This window comes from Uranotaenia lowii, chromosome 2 (genome assembly GCF_029784155.1).
Source record: "Uranotaenia lowii strain MFRU-FL chromosome 2, ASM2978415v1, whole genome shotgun sequence".
Taxonomy (NCBI): Eukaryota; Metazoa; Arthropoda; class Insecta; order Diptera; family Culicidae; genus Uranotaenia; species Uranotaenia lowii.
The window spans coordinates 52412848-52419112 of NC_073692.1; positions in this window are offsets into that span (position 1 = coordinate 52412848).

Below are 6265 nucleotides of genomic sequence, written 5' to 3' on the forward strand. Positions count from 1 at the left end.
ATCAAATATGTAGAGATATTGAACAATATATCAATTTGAGCTGTTATTTCAAATTTCACTACTGGTGGTGTTCCTTTCTTGTGACGTATTCAGGTTGTTGCTTTAAAACAAAACCTATTTAAAGAAAACCCCCATTTTTTTTATTTACAAATTACTAATAACGTTTTTATGTGCCGGAATTATTTTTTCTAACTTTGGGTTAGTAAGAGGGCATACTTTTAAATTGTTAAAATGGAAATATCGTTTAAAAACAAAATTGTACTTTTTTTAAAGAATGTTAAACATAAATCATCTTCACATACCTACATCTTTTTTGAGCACGTTCAAGCCATGTAAATAACTTTCGAATACGGAAAATATTCTTTGGGTTGCTTACAAATGTTTATGGCTCCTGATTTTTCTCCCGACACATTTGAGATTTTTACGAATTTGAACTCCAGGAAGAAGGTCAAATTGTTATTAAAATAGAACAGGACTACTGAACGAAAAAAAATATTTTTGATCAAACGATAAACTGGTACAGGAAGGAACATATGTACCTACATTTTTCAAAAGATGAAAGCTTGAATTACGCGTTGTTTTTACTTCTTTCTGCATTTTTGTTTCAATTTCATTTTAAAGGTCGGCCTCAATTATTCGTATTTTCAAGATTCATTTATACATGCATGTAAATTTTTAATATTTCGACTTATTCTATTAAGCATTTTTCCAGTTTTCTTAGTTATTTAGTTTTTTTTTTAAATGAAGTTTAGCCCTTTTGCATATTTATTTTATCTCGTATTTGAAATGAGGGCTTACGAGTTTCTAAATAAAGCTAAAAAAAACGAGGTTTCTTAGGTCCTGAGGTCTAAGCATTTTTGCTTTAGCTCAAAATACATCGCTTATCTTGTAATGTGTAACTAAATGATACGAAGTTAAAGTCTTAGACAAAGTACTTTATCAGAAAAATTCCTTTTAAATGATTCATAAATTGGCATAGAAGTGATAAAACGCCTTCCAGAGAAGAATGAAAAATCATGTTTTTCCAGAACAAAATTTTGCAATACAATCCTGAAAATTAAGATTTACTTATGAAAACTTTTGATTGAAATTCGGCACAAAATTTTACAAATTTTGAGCCTAAACGAAACTTTTAAGATCTCAGGCCCAAAGATATTTAAAAAATGACCCAAAATTGACTCAGTCTGAGCCTACCTCGGGCCATTTGATAAACTTTTTTTTTGCCAGGAGCCTTATAAGAAAAACTGCATTCAAATTTGCTCATTGATTACTGCGGGGTTAGAAGCAACATTTGTATACCACAGCCCTGCTATAATTTTTAATTTTATATAATGTTATCAAGTTATCTTTTGATGACTACAAAATGCTGATGGCATAATTTCACACATCTTCTGTTAGGTTTTTAAAGTTTTTCATTTTCATTCAAAATTTATAAAAATCACCAATAAATGTACAAATTTTAGCATTTTTCGATGCCGTGAAAAACTTTACCCAGTATGATGGGTTGGCTTAATGATATCCCTTACAAATTTTTTTTTTCTTGTTTAATCATCCTGCACCAACACTGTTGGTGTAAAAATATTTTTCGAGCAATCGCCAATTTTTTTTTTAAATAAATATTTTTATAATTCAGTCTGGGGTAACATGCAACAAAATACAAATCGAAGAGACACCTTGTAAATCTCGTTTCCATGTGCCGGAATATGATTGATTTGCATCACACGTTTGTCAACATTGAAATTTCATTCAACCGAAAATTTGTTTTTATGATTTCTGCTAGTCGAATTTTTTGTAGTATTTTTTTAACCCAAAAAGTATGCAGCATCCTTATGTTCAGAAAAAATGTTAAAATCAGTTTCAACAGATGCAAAAATTACTGCAATTGGTGTTTTTGCGAAATGGTTTTTATGGCATCAAAAATCAATAAAAAAAAAACTATAAGTATGTATACGTTTTCATTAGATTTTTCATTAAAAACTAAGTTTGTAGCAAGTTTCCCCTTTTTCTAAGTACATATAGTGAAAATCGAATGTTTTTTGAAAATTAAAAATAACTGAAGAAACCAATAATTTTTCTGACTACGTCAATTTGATGTCCTTCTAATCTTAAAACTGTTGATGCATGAAGGGTATGATTATCTGTGGACGAGGGTTTTATCAAAAGCCATTGAAGTTAAAAAGTGTTGCATGTTGCCCCACTTGACGGTATTTAATCTATTGGTTGAAATTTTTGAAGCCCATAAAGATTAAATTTTTGGCTTGATGTGGTCGCTTAGTTTGCTCTAAATTCATTTTAAAATTACTATTTTCCCCTACATTCTTGCCCTGAACTGGGTAGATGAAAAAAAAACAGCGACTTCTTCAAATTTCTTTTTTCCTAATCTACCTCAATTAAGACCGTGCTTGGTTTCATTGAGAAGTGTAATGAAACCAGTTCAGAATTAATACACTAGGCCACAAAAATCATATTATTCCGAGGTACAGATAATTTAATAGTTAATTTCGATAAATTTTGTACCCTGAATCCAAATATGCAATCTTTTAATAACTTTTGTATACAGGTCAAAATCGTATAAAAAAAATCTTCAAATAAAGGTTTTAAATCAATATTCAACTTTCGCAAAGATCGCAAATAATTTTGTCTCCTGCGACAAAAGTTTCTAGAAGTTTCCTTTTTGTTTACTTCCCGGCATTCTCTTAAATATGGGAATTTTGATGAATTTTTTAATTTTTAAACCAATTGGAATTTAAGACATTTTTCAAGCAAAAATCAAGTCATTTTTCGGGCTTTTACAAATTTGTTTAATGAAACTTTTTCTAACTTTTTTTTAGTAATGACAAAAATACTTGTAATGATATCTTTCGAAATTTTCCAAAACCGTAGAACTTAACTTTTCCAGATGATTCATTTTCTAAAATTAGAATATCTAATGGCACAATATTATTCCTTGAGTGAATTAAGCATAATAAACAAATTTAGAATCACTTGTTTTTCTTAAGTAAGTTTGTTAGTCCTTCAGTTATTTATGATTGATTTCACTCAAATCTGATTCATTTTCAACCTTGTAAACTCCATATTAAAAGTGATAGACAAAATTTGACAAAAGATTCGAGTTCAAAACGCCAATTTTTAAATAATTGATTTTTTAAAAAGGGGGCTTTGTTTTTAATTTCTGAAATTCTCATTCCATTAATTAAGATTAATCACCGTGATTTATGTTTTGAAATTAATTTTTACGGCCTTATCGGTGAATGTTATGTTCTGAATGGTTCGTTCGCACTGCAAGTTTTGCGGTGCGAACCACGCAAGATCAACTATTGTGTTGTGTTAGACTCAACCCTGTCCGATTCTAACATTTCAAAATAGTTGATCCGTGATTGAACAAAAGTTAAGTATGTGGTGAAAATGCTTCTTAAAAAAAAAAAATTTCTACCCGCTCGTTTCAACACCTATAATTTTCTTCTAATCTTCTTCTATCTATCTGTAATTTTCAATTCTTGAAATGTTCTCACTATGAGAACATAACATTCACCGATAAGGCCGTAAAAATTAATTTCAAGAAATTCTCATTCCTTTTTTTATTAATCTATTTTTCGTATTAATCATTCAATAATTTCAAAGGTAATTGATATGTTGTATTATTGTGAACTTTAAAAATGAGCTTTATTGGCCTTTTATTTTGATAACTGGAAGAATTTGAATATAAAAATGATTTAATCTCTGACTTCGATCACTTACACTCTCTAAATTAGATTCAGCTACCTGTGTGTGTGTTTTTTTTATAAATTCTCTTAAGTTCAAAATTGATATTGACTTCACATTTTAAGTGTTAACCAAATAGTTCTTTGAAGTAAGAGATATTACCGTGGATTTTCCGAAGCCTTAAATTCTGTTTATTTGAAAATTCAATTCGTATTCGTATTCTGGTGTTTCGGAAATATTTATATCAAATTTTTGAACTAGACTGCTAAAGAATATTATTTTCGGTAATTTACGTATGACTTACCAGAAAAAATCATTGATTTGAAACTTTTATTCTGATTTATTTAGAATTCTATCAGTAAAATTTATTATTTTTTCGAGTTTGTGTGATGGTCATGGGTAGGAAAATGGTCTTAGAAATAAAATATCTTACTTACTGTGCATTTTTGGTATTGTTATTATTTCCGGCTAAATTTAAGATTCGAGACACTGTCTCAGACAAGTACCTACTTCGCACGGGCCTGCCTTCACTACAACATTTTTATCTCAAGTATATGTACAATGAATACAAAGATGGAAGTTGTCATGAGAATTGAATATTTTTAAACCAATTAGAAATATTCTTTTTTAATACTTTCTATGAACAACTTTGGCTGAAGGTAAGCGTATGTAAATTAGGTCTAAGAACTGGAATTTAAAAATGTCCCGCTTTCTTCGCCGGTGTCTCGTTTTTTCGCGGAAGGCCCTGCTTTTTCATGAAAATTTCTGGCAAGCCTAAGTTATATGCTCTTGTAGAATAATGAACGAATATTTACTATTATTATACTACTATTATAATACTATTATTAATATTATTAGCAATAGGGCTAAAATCATAATGATTGCGTTGTGTTGTCTTGTATCAACCTGAAAACTAGATCATCCTAATTCTTTATTGGTATTTTAATTATGTAGGTACCTATAACAATAGAACATCCCAAAACCCTGGGATTCAGTTTTACTCTCCGAGAGCATTCACTACCATGCTCGGTTGTTATGTTGTCCTTCTCGCAGCATAACAGCTGAACTTTCCTCCCCAAGTAGAGGTAGGTATTCCCTTCTCGTTAAGCGTTAAGCTGCACTATACCTATACTAGCCTATCTATACTGCCGCTCATAGCAAGTCCGTCCCATTTGCGTTTTTGTTGAAATGAGAAAAACGGCATTGAAAAATCGTAAAAAGTCCTTCGATAATTCGGCACTTGTATAAGTTTTTAATCAAAGTAATCAACAGAATCTGTCTCTGCTATGGCTAATGAAAGATTTTCGCTTTAAAATGATTATTTTTTTGTTTTGATTCTGTTGAAAATCATTTGCTGGGCCCTTATGGCTGTGGGACCGACTTGCTATGATTTATGCCATATGGGACCGACTTGCGATCATTCGTTCAATGGGACAAATTTACTTGAGGTTTTTTTCAATGTTCATCAGAACAAAGTACTGACAACAAAGTTTTCTCTTGATACTACAGATAAAATTAAAGTGTTTCCAGCGATAAACTGAAAAATGATGAAAATGCAAATGGGACGGACTTGCTATGAGCGGCAGTATAGATCTGTCTAATAAACTGAGCCAAACGCCTAACCGTGACTTCTCGACTGAAACGTGCACAAGTGACCTGAATTTACGTGACTATTTGCACCGACAGAATAGAATGTATCTGAGCAGAGGAAGGTATAGGCCGGCTGGCTGGCTGGGCAACTTTTGGTACCGGCTCCGAGGGACATGTTCCCTTATTAAGGCTTTCAAAACGGCCATCCGTGTGGGTAGCAGCCAGCGAGATTTTGCTAGCCAGCCGCCAGTCGAGCTTTATTGAAAATTCTGTTCACTTTTGGGGAGCTACACTTGGTAGGGCAACAGTTGTCTGGTCAGAAACATGGCAAAAAACTGTAGTGACCGACTACCTACCTATGTATTTAATATTCATAATCAGAATGTTTTATGGTCTATAGGAAAACATGTGCCAATTTATATGGTCTTATTCCGTTTTGATGTACTTATTATGAAGATTGGTACTAAAAACCACTAGGTCATTTAAACTAAGTATTCGAAAAAAACTGCATGCATGGCCTTTGAATCCAATAACATGGAATTTCTTGACTCAACGAGGTTTTAGATAGATTAATTGACAATTGACATTTGTCCTGCGAATTTTCGAGAAAAATTTTAGTCTGTCATGTGGTAACTCCTCCCAATCAAAACACCACCAAAGCATCAAATTTTAACCCAATTGCAGATTTATAGAGGTAGATCGAGAATCCTCCGAAAAACAAACACTTTCAGGAACAACAAGGAATTACAAAACAACAGTTAAGGAGATATGAAAGTGTACTCTATCAAAAGTGTCCAGAGGCGTCGCGAAACTCATGCGCACTCGTGAATAGCAAAGCTGGTCATATTATATGTTTGTATTGATACTTAATGTTTCATACTTTTCAAAGTCATTTTTCTTGAAAATTAAAGCTACGACTTTTCAAATTCCTTTGAGAGGAGGAGGGAGGAGGGGAAAGCAAGGGGATTTTTGA